The sequence below is a fragment of the Lissotriton helveticus genome, chromosome 9 (assembly GCF_964261635.1).
Source record: "Lissotriton helveticus chromosome 9, aLisHel1.1, whole genome shotgun sequence".
NCBI classification, from domain to species: Eukaryota; Metazoa; Chordata; class Amphibia; order Caudata; family Salamandridae; genus Lissotriton; species Lissotriton helveticus.
The window spans coordinates 895,743,858-895,767,206 of record NC_136070.1 but is presented as its reverse complement, the minus strand read 5'-3'; positions in this window follow the sequence as shown (position 1 = coordinate 895,767,206).

Below are 23,349 nucleotides of genomic sequence, written 5' to 3'. Positions count from 1 at the left end.
ATAGAGGACATCACCTCTACTCCAGAGGGAGGGTAGGATGAGGCTCCTGAAGCGAACCAGGTGTTGGAGTCTGGGCCACTTCCAGACCTGCAGGTTTTGCTAGATGCTGCAGAGCCTCCCCGAGATGATTTCTACAAGGCACAGGGTGAGTGTCCCACGACTGTGGTACTTTGGAAGGCAGCCCAGCAACAGGTCAGCGAAGGAATGGTCAGAAAACACTATGCTTGGAGGATGGACCACATTATAGTGGGATGGTGAATTCTGAGCCAGGAACTAGCAAGACACTAGTTGCTTTGTTAGTGCGCAGGAATTTCCTGTTGTGACTGGCTCATGAGGTGCCCCGAGCAGGACACTTAGGCATTAGAAACACACAGGTTAGGTTAGACCCTCTGTTTTACTGGCAAGGGATGTGTAGAGACACAGAGAGGTTCTGTAGAATCTGTCCCACTTACCAGATGAGTGATTAGTCAGGAGGAAGGACTAAGGCACAGTTAGTGGCTCTACTAGTTGTAAGAGTTCCATTTAAGCAAGTGAGAATAGACATAATTGGCTGAATTGACCCTCCACTTGCAGTCAGGGCACAAAAATTTCTTGATTGTGTTGGATCATGCCAAGAGGTACCAGGAAGCTGTACCTCTGAGGAGCCTGACTGCACAGGTGATAGCAACAGCTCTACTAGCGATCTTTTCTAGGGTGGGATTTCCAAGATCGGTAACTTTTGACAGAGGGAACTAATTTTATCTACTCTTCCATAAGAGAGATGTAGGGGCAAGGTGGTGTGACATACCAAGTCTCCACGGTTTAGAACCCATGAACCAATGGTTTGGTGGAGTGGTTTAACAAAACAGTGAAAAGCATGATGGGAACTCTGCCAGAGAACCTCAGGAGGAAGTTGGATCTTCTCCTGCCATGTCTTTTGTTTTCCTAATGAAAGGTTCTACAGAATAGGGTAGAGTTGAGGTTTGATTTTCTGCATGGATACCCAGTATGGGGTTCGCTCATCTTAGTCAGAAAAAAGTAGGAAGGAACCACATAAGGATGTGGTGAACTATGTGATTGGCCTCAGGAAGTTGATGGCACCATCCATGAGTCAGGCCAAGGAAAACCTTCAGGCCAGCAAAGTGCTGCTGAGGGAGTGTATGACCAGAAGGCGATGCTAACCAGATATTAGGAAGATCAGGAGTTGGTGGTGCTAAAATCTATTTGTCCCAGGGATTTGAGGACAAATGGTGTGGGCCATACAAGGTAGTTCAGAAGATTTCTGAGGTTAACTGCTTGATGGGCACAGGTGGTGCAAGTGAATCCAAGGGAGTGTTGTATGTGAACAGCCTAAAGCTTTACCTCCAGGGATATTACACAGTGAATGTCATGGCTATGGCAGAGGAAGTAGAGGAAGACAGTGCAGTGAGCCTTGTCCAGACTTACTGCATAGTGACATGAAGGATAGCGCTGTGGAAGGGGTTCAGTTAGCCCCTGAGTTAATGCCTAAGCAGCAGAGAGAGTACAGAGGGGTGTTGGAACAGTTTGCAACCTCTTGTCACTCACTCCAGGGTTGACACCTATCAGTGTGCATTAGGTAGACACAGGACGCAGTCTGCCAGTGAAGGGCAGGACATAGATAAGGTCTGACCAGGTTCAGGGATTCATTAAGGCAGATGTTGCCAAATTGTTGGACCTGGGGTCATTGAAAGATGTCATAGTCTGTGTTCTAGTACTGTTGTACAAGTACCAAAGCAAGGTCTATCAACTTGCAGTTATTTGTGGACTATCAAGCACTCAATGAGGTAACCAAGACTGATGCCCATCCAGTCCCAAGAGCAGATGAGCTTCTGCATTGGTTAAATGCTGCAAAGTATTTGAGCACCTTGAATCTTACCAGCGGGTCTTGGCCGATTACTTTGGAATCAGATGTCACGGAGAAGACTGCTTTTTCTGTACCAGAGGGTCTATATCAGTTCAAGGTGATTCCAGCACATTTTAAACCATATTCTCACAGGGTTGGAAGAGTTCCTTGCGGCCTACCTCGATGACATTGCAGTGTACTTCAATTCATGGCAGGACCACCTCAGACACCTAAGACAGGTGTTGGCTAGGATACATCAAGTGGACCAAGTGTCAGGTGGGGCAGTCTTCTGTAGTCTATGTAAGATAACAGGGCTCTTTGCAGATACCCCCTAGACTCTTTGCCCCCATTTGGACAACTAGATGCTGTTTTTTTTTAACTCTAACAGTACACTGAAGCCTGCTAACCAGGCTCTAGGCTCAAGTGCCAGTGCTCTCTCCCCAAAACTGTCATGTGCGAAGTGTAAATACCAATTGACAAGGACTCTACCCCCTTATAAGTCCCCCGTGGTAAAGGTGTCCCCAGGGCTGCAGCCCATATTTGTGCCACCCTGAGTGACCAAAGTAAACTAATGACAGCAGGCCTGCTATTGCAAACTGCAGGATAAGTGAAAACTGCTTGAAATCATGTGTGTCGCAGTCAATACACTATTTTTACTATATGTCAGGCATCCTAAAGTAAGGCCTCCTGAGCCCAGGAGGCAGGGTGCATATTATTAAATTTGAGGACATATAAGTGCAAGCCTGTAAGTCCCTATATTGGCAATCCCATCTGGAATAATTATACGTGTAAGCGGCCTGTAGAATAAGATGGGCTGCCACACTGGCATTCTTGAGGTTGGCAGCTACATTATGGTACCACCAATATATGGCATGTTTGGTATCAAACAACATGCCTTCTCACCCTTGACACAACTCTTGTGTCTTGGATGATGTGGCATGCACCCAGGTGGCTACCTTAGAAGTTACCCACTTGGTTGCCCCAGCTTCTCTGTAGTCTGGCTGGCAAGCCCATGCTTTCCACATTTACTGCCACCATGACATGATTCTGACCTCCTGCCAGGCAGTGTGATCACTTCCAGGAGTCAGGAACAAAGACTTGGGCAGGAAGGAGGTCACACTTCCCTTCTCCCAAGCAGGCTAGTAAAGTGGCACATCAAGGCAGTGAGATTCAAAGGCTGCACCACCTCTGATATGCATCAGGGCTGACTCCCAGTGGAGGAAACAGCCCTCCCCCTGCCACAGGCACATTTTCACCAGGACAGGCGGAAAATTAGACAGTCAAATAAGTGTATACCCCAGAGGCTAGCCACATCTCTAGGGGGAGCAGCCTGGCCTGTACCTTAAAATTTGATTACTTTTAGAAGAGGCAGAATAGAGGGTTCTTGGTAGAAAAGATGGCCCACACCCTTGGATGTGGTCACCTAAGGGACAGACTGGATGCAGGAACTAGCTGCCTATTAGCTACTTGTTCCCACACTCCTAACTAGGACTTAAGGTACCCTCTGACACCAGAAACTCAGTTCTGAACAACCTGCATCAAAGAAGACAGAAGAAGAGACCCTTACCGGCAACAACAAGATTTGCACAAAGGAAAATATGATACCTTGCACCTGTGGCAATATTCTTGGAACAGCCTGATCAAGATTTGTCCTAGGCTATCTCTCTGTTCCCCCGGACAGAGGGATCCTTGTGGAAGCCAGAAAGACCCCCTGACTCACCTGGACTGGTGGCACTAGTCCCCAGCAAACTGCAATAAAATAGCACTCCAGATCCGAATAATCACTGGCCACCGAACCCCAAAGGGACCGTCCAAATCCAGATGGTCTAGTACATTGTGGAGACTGGAGTCCTGCCTTCCACAAAGTCACAGGCAGACCAGGACCACCAGACTTCAAAGTTACTTTCTGCCCTACTTACTACTGTCAGTCCGACAAATCACCCCTTCACTCAATGCTGCATCAAGAGGGAACTCCATCTGACCTTCGACCGATGTCAGCAATCACACCATTGTTGTCTTATTGCATCTTTTTGCACCGCAACATCATTCCAGTAGCAAAAGAAGCTCTCCTGTGGCTCCCATTCAGCACCAAGAACAGCCAGGACAACTGTGCACCCTGACTCCACTGGACAGGTACAATTCAACTGACTGTCGTTGCTTGATCCTGGGACCCGCATCACCTTTACCCTGCAAGGGTACCATGGAACTCGACCTGAAAGTGACCGTTTGTCACTAGTGGTTTTTCCTGTTGAATGCAATGATAAAGTTTCATGGCATTATTCTAAACTGATTTTATATTGCTTCAAAAATCTATAATTCTGGTTATATCTATGCTATTCTGTTCATTTTGGTGTCTCAATTAATATAAAAATACACTCCATTTTTATAAATTGTTGTCAGATTTTTCTTGTGTCATGTCAAATACTTATTGTCCATGTTGGTACTCTGAAATGCTTAACACATGTTTCTCTGGTAAAAGCCTGACTGCTCCTTGTCACACTATCAGGACTGAGCTAAAGATTTAATAGTGTGAATCCAAGGGCCATCTTTGAGATATCATGATAGTATTAGCTGGTGAGGACTAATTACCATACCACATCTTACTCCACTTTCCTACAGGGGGGAGGAATGGGAAGAATTGCCAGTTAGATTCCAAGATTCAATCTGTGCTGGAGTGGGAGGTTCCTACTACCCAGACTAATATGAGGGCCTTTTTAGGACTCACCAGGTATGTGGGGCCCAGTAGCTCCTGCTTGCCCTGTGGCCCTCTGAATGGGGTTCTGACAAAAATCATATCACCTGGAGCACTAAACTTGCAATGTTGTTGGACATTGTCACATAGGCCTAGGCTATGCAACCACACACTGCTGCTATACCATCTCTGGGGCCCCTTGACTACAGAACATGCAGCCAATCCTTGAATGGAGGAAAGTCTTAGGAGGTGGGGTGACGACTCACCACTACACTTGCTCCAATGTCTCCTCAATCCCACACAGTATTTTCTGCAGATCTATTTCTCCCAGACACTGTTATGCGATGGTCTCGGTCGGGAAGGAATCCGACTCGGATTTCCGGTTTGCGGACAACTGGCTCGGAGAGCCTGTCCGCAGTCCGGAAATCCTCCAGTACTCCCCCGGTCACCTCTGTGCGACCGAGGGAGTACAATGGCAGCTTTTCACTGCCTTTTTATGCCGATCTCTCTGCCACGAAAAGGCAGTCGGAAGCTGTCTCTGGGGGCCCGCAGCAAGTCCCCCTTGGGTGTGAGGCTGCTGGATGGCAGCTTGGGGGCACCTATAGTGCCCCTCTGTTGATCCCTGCACCCGGTGGCAGGCACCTTGGAGTGCCAGCCACAGGGTGCAGGGATGAACTGCACCCCTGCTTTCTACATTGCAAGCATGCTTTACCGTCGGAAAGCATGCTTGCATTGTAAGGTATACGGGTCTCATCATACTAGCAGGGCCATAACCGACGACAGCAGGTTGGTCGGTTACAGCTCCTGCTCGATGTTGGACGGACTTAGGTCCATCCGACATCGGAATCAGCCCCTCAATAGTAAAGGCAGAAAAGGGGTCCAAGACCAAAGAACAAATGAGACAAGATTGATGGGATGAAGAAGTTGCGGTGTGGATGCTATTATCTTTTTGAGGGCTGTAAGAATGTGTCAATAACTTTCTGAGTAGCGCAGCAGGGCTCTGTCAAAGTTGTTATCTTTTTAATAAGGTAAGAACCTAGTGAATTTCACTGCTACATTTCCCTAACATTACTACAAGCATATTCATGAAGCACAAATGTATGCAACCTCCCACTCCTCTCAAACCACTCAGGCAGCATGTTTTGAAAGGTCTAGGTGTCCAGATTTTGAATGTGGGCCCCTTTTTGCTACCAAGCTTGCAAATGGTAGCCAGTTTTATTTTGGAGCACAGGACTAATTTCTATCCCAGTCCTATGCTGGCTAAACACTGTTGCTACAGTGGTTTTTTAGGTTTTTCGTCATAATGATAAAACCCTTCAAGTGTATTATTTACCAGGGAGAGTCTCCCCTTTCTATATCATAGTAGAAAACCATAACTTCTGCTTAATATATCTTTTAAGTGAATTTCTTGGGTTTTGTAATGACATACTTTGACTGCTACTTACAGTACCCCAAGGATACGGAATGTGCCCAGTACCCATGCAACCACATTCAATGGATGCATGACCTGTGGGTAATGCATAAAGATCATGGCCCTGACATATGCCTTGTGGTGAACGACTAAAATATAGAGTCCAAAATATAGACAGGACAGAATATTGACTCCAAAATATAGATAGGATGGAATATCGAATTACCAAAATATAGTTAGTCAGAATGTCAAATTTGGGTTTATCGATTTCCATAATATCGAATTTAAAATATCGATTTCCATAATATTGAATTTCTTTTTGTGTTATGTATGGTAGTATATGTGTTAAAATTATGTCATAATTTTGTAATGTATGTTTAATTTTTTTAAAGTAATGAATGTTATGTAATTTAATTTTAGTGTAATTTAATTCCGTAGCGGGTTGTGGGTATATAGGGGAATAGGGTGGGAAGTAATTTAATTATAGTAAATTAAATATTAATTTTTATTTATATGTATTGACAATTAATTGATTGATAATGATTTATTAATTGGTAATTTATTTTATTAATTGGTAATTAATGTTTATTAATGTGTGATTAATTGTTATTAATTGATTAATTGATAATTATGTTAATTTTATTATTTAATATTTGGAGCGGGTTGTGGATTTATAGGGGGATAGGGTGGGAAGTAATTTAATTGTAATAAAGTAAATATGTATTTATATTTATATGTATTGGTAATTAATTGATTAATTGGTAATTTATTTTTATTAATTGGTAATTATTTTTAATTAATTTTTTATTGGTATTGATAATTAATTTAATCTTCTTTTAATATTAATTAATTACTTTCCTACTGTTGCACTCTCAGGAGTGGGAATAGTAATTTTTACCCCTACGCTATCCAATGTTTTCCCTACTGTTGCACTCACTGGAGTGGGAATAGTAATTTTTACCCTCTCGCTATCCAACGCTTTCCCTACTGTTTCACTCTTTGGAGTGGGAATAGTCATTTTTACCCTCCCGCTATCCAACACTTTCCCTTCTGTTGCACTCTCTGGAGTGGGAATAATAATTTTTACCCTCCCGCTATCCAACGCTTTCCCTAATGTTGCACTCTTTGGCGTGGGAATAGTAATATTTACCCCTACGCTATGCAATGTTTTCCCTACTGTTGCACTCACTGGAGTGGGAATAGTATTTTTTACCCTCCCGCTATCCAACGCTTTCCATACTGTTGCACTCTTTGGAGTGGGAATAGTAATTTTTACCCCTACGCTATCCAAAGTTTTCCCTACTGTTGCACTCACTGGAGTGGGAATAGTAAATTTTACTCCTACGCTATCCAACGCTTTCCCTACTGTAGCACTCACTGGAGTGGGAATAGTAATTTTTACCCCTACAGTATCCAATGCTTTCCCTACTGTTGCACTCACTGGAGTGGGAATAGTAATTTTTATCCAACGCTTTCCCTACTGTTGCACTCTTTGGAGTGGGAATAGTAGTTTTTACCCCTACTCCATCCAACGCTTTCCCTACTGTTGCACTCTGTGGCGTGGGAATAGTAATTTTTGCCCCTACGCTATCCAACGTTTTACCTACTGTTGCACTCACTGGAGTGGGAATAGTAATTTTTACCCTCCCGCTATCCAACGCTTTCCCTACTGTTGCACTCTTTGGAGTGGGAATAGTAATTTTTACCCCTACGCTATCCAACGTTTTCCCTACTGTTGCACTCACTGGAGTGGGAATAGTAATTTTTACCCCTACGCTATCCAACGCTTTCCCTACTGTTGCACTCACTGGAGTGGGAATAGTAATTTTTATCCCTACGCTATCCAACGCTTTCCCTATAGTTGCACTCACTGGAGTGGGAATAGTAATTTTTACACTCTCACTATCCAACAAAATCTCTACTTTTTTTATATTACATTAATTATTTTTACATTTTAAGCTTTTTTACATTATTTTAACTATTTTTTAATTAATTGTTTTTAATATTCAATTACTTGTATGTTATTTTTAATAGATTTAAAAAATTCAATATTTTAGTTAACTATATTTTAATATTCTATATTTTGTATTCGATATTTTAGTACTTACCTGTTTGTAGATTGGGATTCTATATTCTGTACTTGGTTATTTTGGAGTCGATATTTTGGGCATTCTATATTATGTCCCTCAATATTTAGTCACTGAACCGTCCCCCTTTCTTCTGTACTAGCAAGGCAGACCTTGCTCATGTGCCCTCTGTGCTGCATCATTCCAGTCATACATTGTACACTGTGCCATGGTCAGCCCCTCCGCTAAGGCAAAGGAGTGATGACCCATAAAAAGAAAAAAAAAGGTTAATAACGTAATGTTAATAACGGTACGTTATTGTCATTTTTTTATTCTGGAAGGAGCGAGCCAGGTTGGGGTGGGCGGTGCTCGTCACAGGGAGAGGGACTGAGCAGTGTGCATGATGGTTTGGCTGGCAGTGTCAGGCCGGCCAAACCGTCATGCGCACTATGCATGTTATCCACAGGCTGTATTGTATAGGCTGGGTAGAGAACATGCACAGCCTCCCAGTCCCCGTCAGCACTCAGACCAATCATGACACTGCTGTCATGGTGACAGCAGCGTTGTGATTGGCTTAGGGGAACCTGGGTGCCGCCGTGAGCCAGAACAGCGAGGACGGAGAAGAGGCTGCCCAGGGAAGACAAGGTAAGTCTTCTCTTTCTTTTTTTTCTAAACGTCTCTAACCCCCACTCCCCTGCCACGGTCCCCTACCAGCCACCAATACACTGTGCCCATGCCCACAGTCCTCTACTAGGATTGGCACGTGGCCAAGCCACATGCCCATCATTATTCTCCACAAGACAACCATACAAGTTTGCATTGAATAAGGTAATTCCTAGTGCTGCAGACCTGTACACAAGACATCCCCAGAATCCTGCATCCTGATGTTTTGTTGCCTTGATGTTCTAAAAGGCATTTAACTGAAGCCTTGTGTCAGCATTGTTTTCATCCATTAGTTTCAATGTCAGACAGGCTCCATGAAAAGAACAAGTTCTACTTTGAACAAATTTGTGCTGGAGTATTTATTGACAAAATGCCCAGATCTCTTCCTGGTTGTAAATTCCTCGTTTAAGATTCACATTGAAATGTTCTTACTGGAGGAAGACTATTAAGTCAGTCAAATTGATGAATAATGGTTGCAGTATAATCATCTGGCTGCTGGAAAAGATCCAAGTATAAATGAGGGTATTTTATCAAGGGCTTAATATCAATGAACAAATTGTAAATCCTTCATGTACAGAGACTTTTTATCGTGGGGATATAATATGACTCAGTTACCCAGCTCTCCTTTTCATTAACTATGTATGCAATGGGTCACGCTTGCCCTTGAGATTATTCTTTTATTTAATAATGGTGATCAGCAAACCTTTTTGCCAACATGTTGTATTAAATGTATGAGATTAATGCAAACAGTTCCTGTTTTTAAGCTATGTTTGACATGTAACCCATTGCTAGCCAGTTATTGTTCCTGACCAACCAACAATGAAAATGTGTTCATTGTGTGGCAGAGCAGGTGGGGACTGGAGGGGGTGCAGCTTTGAGCCCCCGTCCAAGTCTGAAAAGTTATAGAGAGAGCGGGGTATAGTGCTGACCTCTGGCTGAAAAGCAATAGCGGGTTAATTTAGAGGACGGGGCCAATGATAGGGGCGGGACTACAAGTCATCACGGCCAGAGCAAACTTTAATCTCTCCCCTAAATACATAAAGACTGGGCTTTAAGTTGGCCGGGTCTGCCGGTGCCAGCACCGGCAATTCTACAAAGCAGGTGCTGAGATGGGTCTCTATTGGGCTCTCCATTTTTGCCTTCAGGGTGAAAAAAAAAATCTTAACTCTGCAGTAGTACTTCAAAGAGGGTCCCGTTGGTCATTTGTTTTAGCCGCTGACTCTCTGCCACCTAATTTCAAGCTGCCTGATCCATCCGAGGGGGACCGCAACGCTCACCTGCTGGCTCCTGTGCACGCCTGGTTCTCGGCGCCCACATCATAAGGAGACTACACCTTCCAGCATTCCCCTTGAGGCGCATGTTATTCCCGTCACCAATAAGTGCCAGAAGGCACTTTAAAAGCCATCGGGGGCTCCCGATCCTCGGGTCCCGTTGGTCTTTTGTTTTAGCTGCTGACTCTCTGCCACCTAATTACATGCTGCAGGGCTTTAAGTGGGAAAAAAACTGGGGGTGCGTGTCTAAATCAAGATAACCAGCATTGTGTGCTTAAGAAAATCATGAAGTCGCATCCAGCAAAGGATAATAAAAAAGGCAAAAAAGTATATTTATTAGGTATAAGCCATAAAATACCAAACACTTTAAAAAAAACATGTAAAAATGATTTACATTACTTAGAAATCTATTGCAGGATTTCCCGAAACCCTTGAAGATATTCACTGGGTCTATTTTGCTGGGATTTCTCACAACAATTTTCTTCAGCAGACCTTCTACCTTTTGCCAGCCAACTCTTTACATACAGCTTTGCGTCAAATGTTTCAAATGGAGGACCTCTCCAGACGCAACGTAGCTCTGCCTGACAAACCTCTGCATTGCTGGGAGAAATCCTCGGTGCTGTGACCAATCCGAGCGCGGATCGGAAATGACGATCCCGGGCCGGTAGTGGTGAATACTGGCAGGGTGTCAAGGCTCCTTCTCAGAGCGGTGAACCCAGCCTGGGGCACACAACACAGCTCGAGGGGCGGTGGAGGAGTCAATGCGCACACAGTGCTTGGGGCAAAGCAAGCGCTCCAAAGTTCCTCAACTGTGTGTTAATCCGCACTCACAGAGCTTGAGGGACCCGATCGTGGAGCAGATCACGTTTGAGGCAGAGCAGGCCTCACGACCTTACGCCGCAGCTGTGTGCCGATGAGCACACCGAGACAGATTTCACAGGGGGTCAGCTTCACGAAGGCACAGCGCAGAGACCCACACAGCAGCTGGAAGGGTGGATGCTGGAGAACTTTTGCATCCCTGAGTTCCCATCTCTTCTTAGGCCCTTGAAGGCAGTCAGGCTTCAGAGGGGCAAAGCACACAGCACAGCTCCTGTTCAAGTTAGGGGGACACAGCACAGAGCACACAGTCCCTTCCTCAGCAATCACAGAAACTGTAGGTCAGCTCCCAGACACTCAGCACAGATTCCTTCTTGATCACAAAGTTTCCTAATCGATTTTTACTGGGGCTCCAGTCGTGCTTTTATTCCCCAAACATCTTTGTTCCTCTTGTGTGAGGGGTCCTGATCCCAATCTAAACCAGTTCTGGGTGCACTCTGCAAGTGCACCTCTTCTTCCTTTGTGAGTGTGGGCCAGGGCCATCAGAAGCGCTGCTGCTCCATCAGGATTCAAGCAAGCCGGGCCGACGACGGCTGAAATGCCAGAAACCGGTCCCCGGAAGCTTGTCTCCTTTCTGGTGAAGAATTGGCTTGGTAGTTTGGTCTGCCCTGTTCCCATGATGCACTGGGCCAGAGACAGACTAATTTGCATATAGCCAGGTTCTGAGCTGGGATGGGGAAGTGAGCTAAATAACGATGATGGATCAAGCCCTGATCTTTGGACTGGGTAAGAGTGGTCTGCTTAATTCAGACACTCTGTTCATCACCACCCCCTTTTCTGAATCGTTTTTGGCCACTATAGGTGTGGCAGGGTATACTCAGACATGAGTCCCTTGCTCACTGCTCCATCAGGATTCAAGCAAGCCGGGCCGACGACGGCTGAAATGCCAGAAACCGGTCCCCGGAAGCTTGTCTCCTTTCTGGTGAAGAATTGGCTTGGTAGTTTGGTCTGCCCTGTTCCCATGATGCACTGGGCCAGGGACAGACTAATTTGCATATAGCCAGGTTCTGAGCTGGGATGGGGCAGTGAGCTAAATAACGGTGATGGATCAAGCCCTGATCTTTGGACTGGGTAAGAGTGGTCTGCTTAATTCAGACACTCTGTTCATCACCACCCCCTTTTCTGAATCGTTTTTGGCCACTATAGGTGTGGCAGGGTATACTCAGACATGAGTCCCTTGCTCACTGCTCCATCAGGATTCAAGCAAGCCGGGCCGACGACGGCTGAAATGCCAGAAACCGGTCCCCGGAAGCTTGTCTCCTTTCTGGTGAAGAATTGGCTTGGTAGTTTGGTCTGCCCTGTTCCCATGATGCACTGGGCCAGGGACAGACTAATTTGCATATAGCCAGGTTCTGAGCTGGGATGGGGCAGTGAGCTAAATAACGGTGATGGATCAAGCCCTGATCTTTGGACTGGGTAAGAGTGGTCTGCTTAATTCAGACACTCTGTTCATCACCACCCCCTTTTCTGAATCGTTTTTGGCCACTATAGGTGTGGCAGGGTATACTCAGACATGAGTCCCTTGCTCACTGCTCCATCAGGATTCAAGCAAGCCGGGCCGACGACGGCTGAAATGCCAGAAACCGGTCCCCGGAAGCTTGTCTCCTTTCTGGTGAAGAATTGGCTTGGTAGTTTGGTCTGCCCTGTTCCCATGATGCACTGGGCCAGGGACAGACTAATTTGCATATAGCCAGGTTCTGAGCTGGGATGGGGCAGTGAGCTAAATAACGGTGATGGATCAAGCCCTGATCTTCGGACTGGGTAAGAGTGGTCTGCTTAATTCAGACACTCTGTTCATCACCACCCCCTTTTCTGAATCGCAGGAGGTGGCCCAGCATTGTTGCAGGCAGGCACAGCCCTATTGAGACCCAGGTGCTACTCCTTCCATCACTCTACATGCAGATGGGTCTATTCAGCCTTGTGCTGACTCAGCCGGCCTCCTGGACCCGCCCCCAGCCCCTGTCACTCACAAACCAGACAGTCAATACACAACCAGGCAGAGGCACACAGAAAGGTTGAACAGGAAAATAGCCACTTTCTAAAAGTGCTATTTCCAAACTTAGAATTTAAAAACCATCTTCACTAAAGGATGTGTTATTAAATTCTGAGCTCAGGGATACCAGATTCCATATGTCTATCTTGCCGTTATGGGAATATATGCAGGTAAACATGTCACACAGCATTCCCCATGTTATCCTACGGGCAAGATAGCCTTTCAATAGTGAAAAACGAAATTGGCAGTATTTCACTATCAAGACATGTTACCCACACTGGTAACACCAAACAAAAACCGGGACGTCTGCTTACCCTACCTTTGACCTTTGAGGCCTGAAAATAGAGCCCCCTTTCGAGGCCCCCCCAAAAAAAACTAGGGGGCTCAGCCCCCCTTAGCCCCCCCACTTAAAACCCTGACATGCTGCCTGACCAGTCCGAGGGGGACCGCAACACTCGCCTGCTGGCTCCTGTGCACGCCTGGTTCTCGGCACCCACATCATAAGGGGACTACACCTTCCAGCATTTCCCCTGAGGCGCACTGTTATTCCCATCACCAAAAAGCGCCAGGAAGCACTTTAAAGGCCTTCAAGGGGGGTCCCGCGGCGGTGGCCGCGCACGGGCCGATCCGTCCCGTGCACATCAGTGACAGGAAAAGACAGGCCAGGGCCAGCCCCCTTGGTCTTTGCACTTGATACGACATATCCACCTGAAGCGATTTGTGCTTGTCCCACACAGAAGTAAGTTTCACTCTGTTGTTTTGGTTCATCCAAACTTTGTGTAATACATTTGGGACATGTGCCATAGGTTTTTTGTTGCTCCTATTGTTGGCTTCTTTGCCAGCTGGCTTTTCTTGCTTGTCATAGCTGTGGGATTATGTGTTTCCTATTCTAAAAAGCGTTACAGCTTAGTTTCCTGTGGGTTTAGTTTCTTAGACTGAAATTGAAGTGCTGAACGTTGTTTTTGCCACGGGACTACCAACATCAGAATCCCTTGTTCCTGGGAGGGAGGAGCATATAGCTCCCATGTGCTCACACGTTTTAACAGGCAATTTTGAGCCTGGCAGAGATTGGAGGACGCTGGTAAGAGGCTATTCCACCAAACGTTAGAGCTATAAGCCTCAGTTGTGTGAAACATAAATAAGAGGTTTAGTGTGTATATTGGTTGCTAGGGACTGGGAACATCAGCAAACGCATGGCGGGAGTGGGTATGGGGTTTGTGGTTACTCTTGACACTTTTCTCTCCAGGGTGGAATCAGCGCTAATGCATGAAATTCAAATAACGAACGTAGGTTATCGTTAGAGCTCCAGACATCTATTGGTATTCTTAGTACCAAGGTAGTTGCTTCCAATCCCTTTTAAACCACCTCATCCTACCCAGCCCTCTTTAGTTCAATCAAATGCTTTGCTATCTACTTCACCTAGGCTGGTTTGTTCTCCCAGCACCTCTATGGTCATTACTAGGGGTCAGAAGTCTAGTCAGGCTACAAGCTGTGAACCGCCCCTAAAAAAGAGGAAAGCCCGTGGGCCACAGAAATCCAACCCCTTGCCCTCTAGAGCCGCCAAACGGAAGGTAGTTGCTAATGGAAACAATGTTAGCTAACAAACCAACATGCCAACAGATATATGTCCCCCAACTGGCATTATTGATTCTCTTCTCCCGTTTAGTGTAGATCAGCTCTGTAAACAGCTAGAACTGAGAATTACAGTTTTGCCCGACCCTCTATTCAAGAAGTTGACCTCGATCGAAGAGAGACTCAATAAAATAGAGCATGGTATCCTTAGAACCCCCCAACTAATCTTAATGGGCACAAGGGTGCTGGGATCACAATTCAACCGGCAAGGGGGGCTGAAACAGTGCTAAGGGAACCACCAACTAACGTATGCCACCCCCCACCTCCGTTAGTGGCAGCCCCAGAGATAACACAGCCTATTACCATATACCAAGGAGGTACATCTTTGCTTTCAACATCACAGCAAGGGAAGAGTGGCACTAGTACACTGCCCCTCCAGTCCTCTGCTGTTAGTATTCAGACTTCTCATAATGCTCTACATCTTGCCTCCGAAGCTACACCATATACACTAGTTTTGGCTAATGTTCCAGTGCTCTCTTCCAATGCACAGGAACACTGGTCAACGTTAAGGAACACGGCCCCACATCTACTGAGTAATACGACTGGCATGAACAATCACCTTTTTTCAGAATTTAAAATGGCCTGCAGAGTACCCTGGGATGGGAAATTGTATAAGTCTCTACCCGGTGACTGTGTGGTCCTAGGTTTCAGGTCACCAAACCTGGTCCAGCATTTATTGAAGAGGTCCGGGAACTGCTACATTAAGGTGAATGACATTAACATCCTTCACTTGGGTTTTTTCTATCAACCAACTAGTGTTATTAGGTACAGCGAAAGTAGAGGGGCATCTCAAGTATTTGGTCAGCTTAACTATCCGGTCACCACAAGAAACCGTTTTGATATCCTTAATTCCTTGGAAGATAAAGATTAACTTGGAACAACGGTTTGCACCCTTTCATCAGGAACTCGAGGCACCAATGGCCAGATAATGTTTGATTTAGGATTGTTTACCTTTGATCCAGTTGGATTGCCTAATGCTAAAGTCAACTCCAAGGTGAAGGCTGTACATGTATGTAGCCTAGGTACTCTAGAGGGTACTTGTAGAATAGAAGTGGGCACGAGCATTGGGGTGGGGGTGAAAGGTCAAACTAAACTTCCTCTTGTTGAAACCCCTACACCACCTAGCACTCCTAGTTCGGCAATTCTGGTCGATGACTACGTATCATATCCCCAAACTGATAGTAGCAATTCAACCGAAGGGCATTCAAACCCACATATGTCTATAGTTTAATGGAATATAGCAGGATTATCCTCCGAAACCACCTCAACTAAATGGTCAGCCCATATTGACAATTATGACATTTGGGTATTTCAAGAAACATGGACCCTGGTCCAAATTTATCATCCTGGTTTCTTAAATTTTTCAAAAGCTGCACTGGGGGGTCATAAAGACAGACCCTTAGGTGGTCTTAGCTGCTGGGTTAGACAAAAAGTGGGTTACAAGGTGGAGGAAGTACACATTGATAGTCCGGACATCATGGCCATTCGGCTTCGGAAAGCGCAGGAACCTGATGTCATGATTATTAATGTTTATGCAAGGGGATTGCCGAGTGGTAAGGGTTCCAATGTAGTTACCCTCCTCAACAGGTTTATAGAAAGCCTGCGGGGAAGTTGTAACATGATAATAGCAGGAGACTTTAACTGCTCCTTTGAGCCATTGGACTATGTGTAACCTTAGTATAGACTAGGATGGACAGTGGAATATTCCGCAATTAGAGCTGTGCCCCATCAAAAATAGGACTGAGGCCGCACTGCGGTTAAAAGGGTTGTGTCTGGAAAAGGGATTGAGGGCAGTCAACGGGAGGTCGCAGTCTGACAGAATGGGCGCTCCTACTTTCAATAACAGCTTGAGAGGTAGCTGCATACATTACACATTCCTTAAAATAGAATTCTGGACATCCCTTTTGGATATGTCAGTGCAGGAACGGATTGAAAGTGACCCCAACCCGCTGGTATTATTATTGCAGGCACCAGGTTTATCCAATTTTATAAATAGGGCAGCTGAGCATGTAACAGTGGAGGTAACGCTCACAAATGACTTGAGGAGAGTTAGATGGGCCATGATTATTAATAATGATGAGGATCTGGAACAGATGAAGACAATGGTTGCCCGTTCGATTACCACTCTTCATAATTGTTATTCCCAGGAGGGCATTAATTCTATTGTCCTTCAGGTCCATAATGACCTTTTCAAGAAATTAAAACGTTTTTTAACAAAACCAACAAACCTAGGTCAAAGTCCTGTGCAAAGGCAACCCCATGGTATAATAAATCTTGCAGAGAGGCCTATAAGGTATTATCAAGGGGCATTAGATCAAAAGTTATGATTGAAATTAAAAAGACAAGGGCTAGGTACAAGAAAACACAATCACAAGCAAAGAAGGATTGGGATGAGGCTCGCTGGCAAGACCTGCTAGCAGCTAGTAAACGGAAAAACATGGTCCAATTTTGGCAGCTTGTAAAATGGGGTGGAGGCGAACCCACACAGATACCAATTAATCATGTCCGCCCTGAATTGTAGGCTTCACATTATGAGGCCCAGTCCACTGTCACTAACTGCAGCGCCGACTTATTCCAATGGCCCACACCAACTACCACTCTGTTTTACCAGTCTCGAGGTCGAATCCGTATTACGATCGATCCCGAGAGGACGGGCCCCAGGTCCTGATTGTATACCGGCGGACTTGTTAATGCGCAACAAAGAAAACTGGGTAACCTATATTAGGATAATCGCCAATGCTATTGTCAGTGGAGCTTCTATTCCGGATACATGGTCAGGTGCCGAAATCTTACCCATATATATAAAGGGAGATCACTCACTACCAGGCAACTGAAGGCCAATAAGCCTCTTAGATTCCATTCAGAAGGTTGTTGCTAGGTTAGTTTTGGGTAGAATTCAGGCCTGGATAGAAGAGACTGATATTTTAACACCTCTGCAGGCGGGGTTTTGACCCCACACTAGCACCATAGATCAGGTTTTTAGGTTTGTGCTAATTTATTGGCAGGTGGTCTGTAGTGGAGGGGACACAATCTTTATCGATCTCAAATACGCATTCAGTCTGGTCCCCCGTACTAAAATGTGGAGAGCTTTTATGGATATGGGGATGCCATTGGAACTGTTGGCCATTCTAGTTAAACTGCATGATTCAAACTATGCACAGGTACGTTGGGGAATGCAGGGGAATGTTACAGATAGGTTCCTTGTTTCCAAGGGGGTACTCCAAGGGTGCGTCTTGGCACCGACCTTGTTTTCTTTATTTATTAACAGGGTTGTCCAGTATTTCTCCACTTATCCTACTGATGCCCCAACATTAGCCGGCATGAAGATACCACTGCTCATGTTCGCGGACAATACCCTGATTTTATCAAAGACCCAAAAGGGTTTGCTGGCTGCTTTGTCACGCTTTGAGGTGTTTTGCCGCGACCATGAGGTAGTGGTAAATGTGGGGAAAACAAAGTTCATGGTGCTCCACAGACACAAAGCCATAAAAGGGAGAGTATACATGAATAACGCTCTATTGGATCAGACTGATGCATTCACATTCCTGGGGATAACACTAGGTAGGAAACTAAATTGGAAGCCCCAGATTGATATGCTGGCCCTTAAACATGCACAATTAGCTGGTGTATTGATAAAAGAGTAGAGGCTCTCGCAGACCAAGCCCATCGTCCCAGCACTAAGGATGTACAATTCTAAAATCAGTACCTCTATATTATATGGTGCTGAACTTTGGGGCTTTGAGGACTTATCACCTTTGGCACTAGCGCAAACAATTTGGGGGGGAGAACATTAATAGGCCTCCCGTAATCTACACCACTCACTCCCTTATATCTAGATTTAGGTTGCCATAGTGTGGAGGCGCTAGCCCGCTTTAGACCGATGGCATTTTGGAGAAGGCTTTGGACTACCCCAGAGCTTTCACTGTATGCCAAAGGTCTTTCTGAAGTTAGGATGTTCGACTGCTCACGTAAAATCTCTTAGTTGGGCAACATAAAAACCACTTTGATTGACATGGGGATTATCAATTTGTGGGAGGACCTATTGAATAATCGATTTCCATCGAAAAAGGCTTTCAAGGCAGCATATTGGAATACGGTTAAAATCAAGTGCCTTACATCCCCCACAAGGACCACCCTGGCAAGGGATTTCATGGAGTTTAAACAAGAGTTCAAGTTAGAAACCTATTGGGACTCCATCACTAGCCCGAAAGATAGGAAGCTGTACCACCAGTTTAGGGTGGGCTCACTCCCAATAAAGGCACTTACCAGTAAATGGCACCATCTAACAGATGATAAATGTTTTTCATGTCCAACCCAAAGTGAGTCTCTAGCACATATCTTGTTTGTTTGCCGGGCTTACAGGGCACCGAAAAATAAGTGGGTCAAGCCCATTTGTAAGAACATGGGCACAAGACTAGCCATGGAGGCGCTGAGGATTCTAAAGACTAACACACAGGAATCCATAGTGATCGCTGTGGCAAAATTCTTGAGCTGGATGAGGGTTATCCAAGCCAACAAGATGAAGGCACACTAATTGTGCAAGCTGTTTGACAAGAGGTTTTAGATATCAAGGACTGAATGTTGTTGTCCCTCCATTAGTTTGAGTTTTGGTAATTGTTCTTAGGAAATGACTTATTGTTTGCCCCTTGCTAAACATGGGCACAGTAGCAATGTAGAAAAAACATGAAACAATTGGTAGTCGTATATTTCCCGTTTTAAGTATTTTATATATTATTCCTAAACCGTTTTAACTGTGTTTTTTATTACCGTATGTTTTATATTATTGTGGATTTATGGTAAATCATGTTCTTTTTATTATTACAGTCGCTTTTAACAAATAGGTCTAAATAGTTGTGGTAACACATGTAAGCTTCTGTATTATGAATTTTCACAGTTAGTTTTTTATTATAGATGCCCTTTGTCTTTTATGATTGTGATAATCGAAATAAAGACTATATTGACTTGACTTGACTCCTTGTAGTGCTTTCACAGTTTCATCATGTCAGAACTTAAGCATTTTCAATATTCTATACAATAAAGCCATTATTGTTGCTTATCTGTCTTACACAACTAACAACCATTGGCAAAGTCAATAGCCCTGACTTGCTGTAGGTGTAATGTTACTTGTTGCAATATATAGCTGTATGCAATGCTAGAAGCAGCAAAATGCCAGTCAGGTGGCCCACTATGCTGAGCACAGATTTTTAGCTTGCGTATTTTAAAGCCAAGTCCTTATTTACATCGGCCACGCCCCTTAGAGAGAACCCTGAGTTTTTTTCATTCCACTTAAATCCATGCATAAAGGATTTTGCAGCAGCATCTTGTGTCCAGGAGTAAATGGAAAACCCATTGTATAGAGAAGCAGAGCCTCCATCAAAGAGCCAGAAACCTTCTTTGTGTAGGGCGTTTTCAGCTTGCCTTCTGTCCGCAGTGAGATATCAGCCAGAGTGAAGAGAGCTGATATCCTGTGACACAATGTAGCACCATGTGAGTTGGTAGGCTTGTTGTTGGCTGGGTGGGAACAGAGAAATGTAGCCATAATAGAAACAAAAAACAGAATATTCTACTAACATAGAAGTAGGAATACAATTTTGTTTCAACTAAGGAGCACAGAATGACTAAATTGATAGCACTTACCAGCGTACTTACTTGCATAGAAAACAGTGAGGGCAGATTTACAATAACTGGCGCATCCCTGGATATCAGCAGGGATGCGCCAATCATTGTGCGCCAGGCCTCCGCCACCATGGATGCGCTGCATTTACAATGCGGCGCACCATGGGGCAAAAGCGACACAGATGCGTGACGCATCTGTGTCGTAAAGGAGGTGCATTGCTGGAGTTGCGTCACAAGCGCGGCGCAGCTCAAGCAATGCTCTGGGGCGGGCCTATTTTTACAATGCTGCGTCAATCCTTACGCCTGCTTCAAGAAGGCGCAGGGTTTTGACTCAGCATGGGCTCAAAAGTGACTGAGTGAAATCTTGTAGATTTCACTCAGACACTTTTAGGAGGCGTTCCTGCGCCGGAGCTCCCCCCCTGCGCAGGAACGCCTTCTTCTGGCGCAGGGCTTTACAACGTGGCACATCTCCCAGATGCGTCACGTTGTAAATACCCCGCAGCATGGTGCATCTTTTGTGCCGCCGCTGCGTCACAAAAGTGATGCAACGATGGCGTAAAAGAGGCGCAAGGGGCTTGTAAATCTGCTCCTGAGTCATTAAGGATGCAGCTGCCACACACTGTCATTGATGTCATTTAACTTGTTTTCTAGGGGCTAGAAACTGGTTATGCACTGCCTTTCTGTGTTCGGTCGACCCTGTTTGAAACCCATAACATGAGCTAAACGTACTGAAATGTGCGAGGACACATAACGAAAAACTATCCCAGCAAACCTAGGACACCTGGTCACCTTTCAACACAGGATATGAAAGGTTATAAGAAAGTCATGGCCATTTGCTCCTTTGCTCCCTTCCCAGCCACCAAAGTACCCTGGAGTACTTTTTGGCCTCACCATTGAAATTTGTTTGCAGTACCGGGATTCGAGAACCTTTGCAGGTCACTGGCACTTCCTGTTCCTTTGTGGAATGCCCAAAGTTTCAAGACATGGAGGCAATGTTAGGCTTCAAGACTCAACTACCGTGTCCCAAAATATCTTGACGAGGAGATTGATTTTTTTCTGATTGTGTTGATTCGGTTTAGCATGCTTTACTTTTTTGGGCATTTGTGTTGATTTTAAACGGAGACTGCATCCTTGCATTCACTTTCACGTTAGGATCCTTGGTTTGGATAACATTTCTTTGCCTGCCCTTCAAAATCTAAATATTTGTTGGTCCCTTGCATTTTTGGGGGTTTCTTTAAATCTATGGAAAATGGATTAGGCGTGCCCACAGGAATTAGGATTAGATCTGTTGACTGGGTGTGAGTGTTTGATTGGTTCTGATGCTCCGTCCATCACCACCCCCTTTTGTACAGGAATTAAGAGGTAGGAGTTTAAGAAGATTGAGCACAGCATTTCTAGTGGGATAAACCAAAACAATAGCCCAGAAGATCTTTCTGGGAGCATCTCAAAAATGAAGATGGTAGTTTTGCATGCAGACCCTGGGGCTGAGGGATGGTGGGCATACGAATCCCTGAAGTGGGCATGACGAATGCCATATTGAACCTGCTGCCACCAAGGTCATAGGTTTGATCACACTGTAACTTACTTGGCAAAGTAATATTCCAGGCTCAAGCTAAATCTAACAGCTAGCAATATGTTGCAGTTATGCAAAGTAGGAAGTTGCCCGCCATTACGTATAGGACATGACTGCAGTGATAAGCAATGTGCCATTGGCGTCTCCCTTTGAATCATAACCATATGCTCGGAATGTCCCCATGCAACTATGACAGTATGACCGGTAGTAGTTGGCATGCAGGGAAAAGAATGGTGGCACAGCCGGGCTTACTGGGTGCCCGCTTCAGTGATTCCTGACTTCCAGCTTCCATGCTGTTGCACTCTTAGGACCTCATTTATGGAAAGTGACACATCCCTGCGAGAAACTAACGATGCGTCACTTTTCATTGCGCCCTGCTTGCGACATAAATAATGCATCATATTTACAGTATGACGCATCATGTTGCAAGGAGTTACAGATATATCAGCATTTCTGACGTATCTGTAGATGCAAAAATGACTCATTGCTGGAGTGTGTCACAAAAGTGACGCAACTTCAGCAATGGGTCATTACACATGGGCAAGCCCCATGTTAAATGTGCCTGCATCAGTCTTACGCCTGCCATGAAGCAGGCATAAGATATTGATGCATTTGCGTCCTAGAAGTGGCGCCGTGAAATCTTATAGATTTTACTGCCTCACTTCTACGGCCCTTTCATGCATTGGAAAGCCCCTCCTACATACATTATACCTGGCACAGGTATAATGTGGCACAGGGGTTTACAAAGTGACGCATCTAACAACATAGCTATATGTGACACATAAGACCTGAGTATGAGTGCCCCAGAGGGTGGTGTGTTATTTATCACATTCACTTCTACTTGACTCTCTCTAAGGCCCTTGTAATCAGGTCAACATTGAGCATAAAATACAGATGTTGGTGCTTTCCACACCAAAATCCGGATGTACCGGTATTTACCTGACATTTCCCCCCAGTGTGTATGGGCAGGCTTGACCTGATAATATGTATCTGGCGAAAATTGGACATGCAGGCTTGACCGCACCCGATAATTGTTGGATGCAGTAGACACTGTACCACTCATAATACCGAACTTGGGTAACACCTATGATTCTGAATTTTCCACGATAGGGTCGAGTTTTCTGACCAGGTTATACTAATTGTTTTTGTTTTGGTAGGAGGAAGCACATTTTGAGGCATATTTACAAGCCACTATCGCCACAGGAACGTCACTTTTTCCACTGGTGCTCTGGTGATAGGGGCTTTGCCTTTTTCACAAAGTGGCGTTAAGCCATTTAACGTGGCTTAATGGCGCCTTGTGAATAAGGCACCTTTACACTCTATACTTAGTGTGAAAGGGGTGGGCAACGGGTGTTGTGGTGGGCGATCCGCCGCAACACCCATTGATTTTGACGCTGCCCCAAATTTACAAGGGTGGCGTAAATATGAGGCAGCGCCAAAATTAAGACCTCGGAAAATCTGGTCTTAAACAGGCGAAATGAAGAGAAATGCTTTATTTCCCCTCGTTTTTGCTGTTTCTATGTGTGCTGCACTATGCAGCTCACATAGAAACAGCAAAACACCATGAATGCTTGTTCATGTGCAGGAAGGTGTTCCTTCCTGCACATAAACATGATTTTAAAAATGACGAGTTGCAACTTCTATGTGTGCTGCACACATTGAAGTTGCAAATCTCCATTTATAATTGTTTATGTGCAGATAGGGATTCCTTCT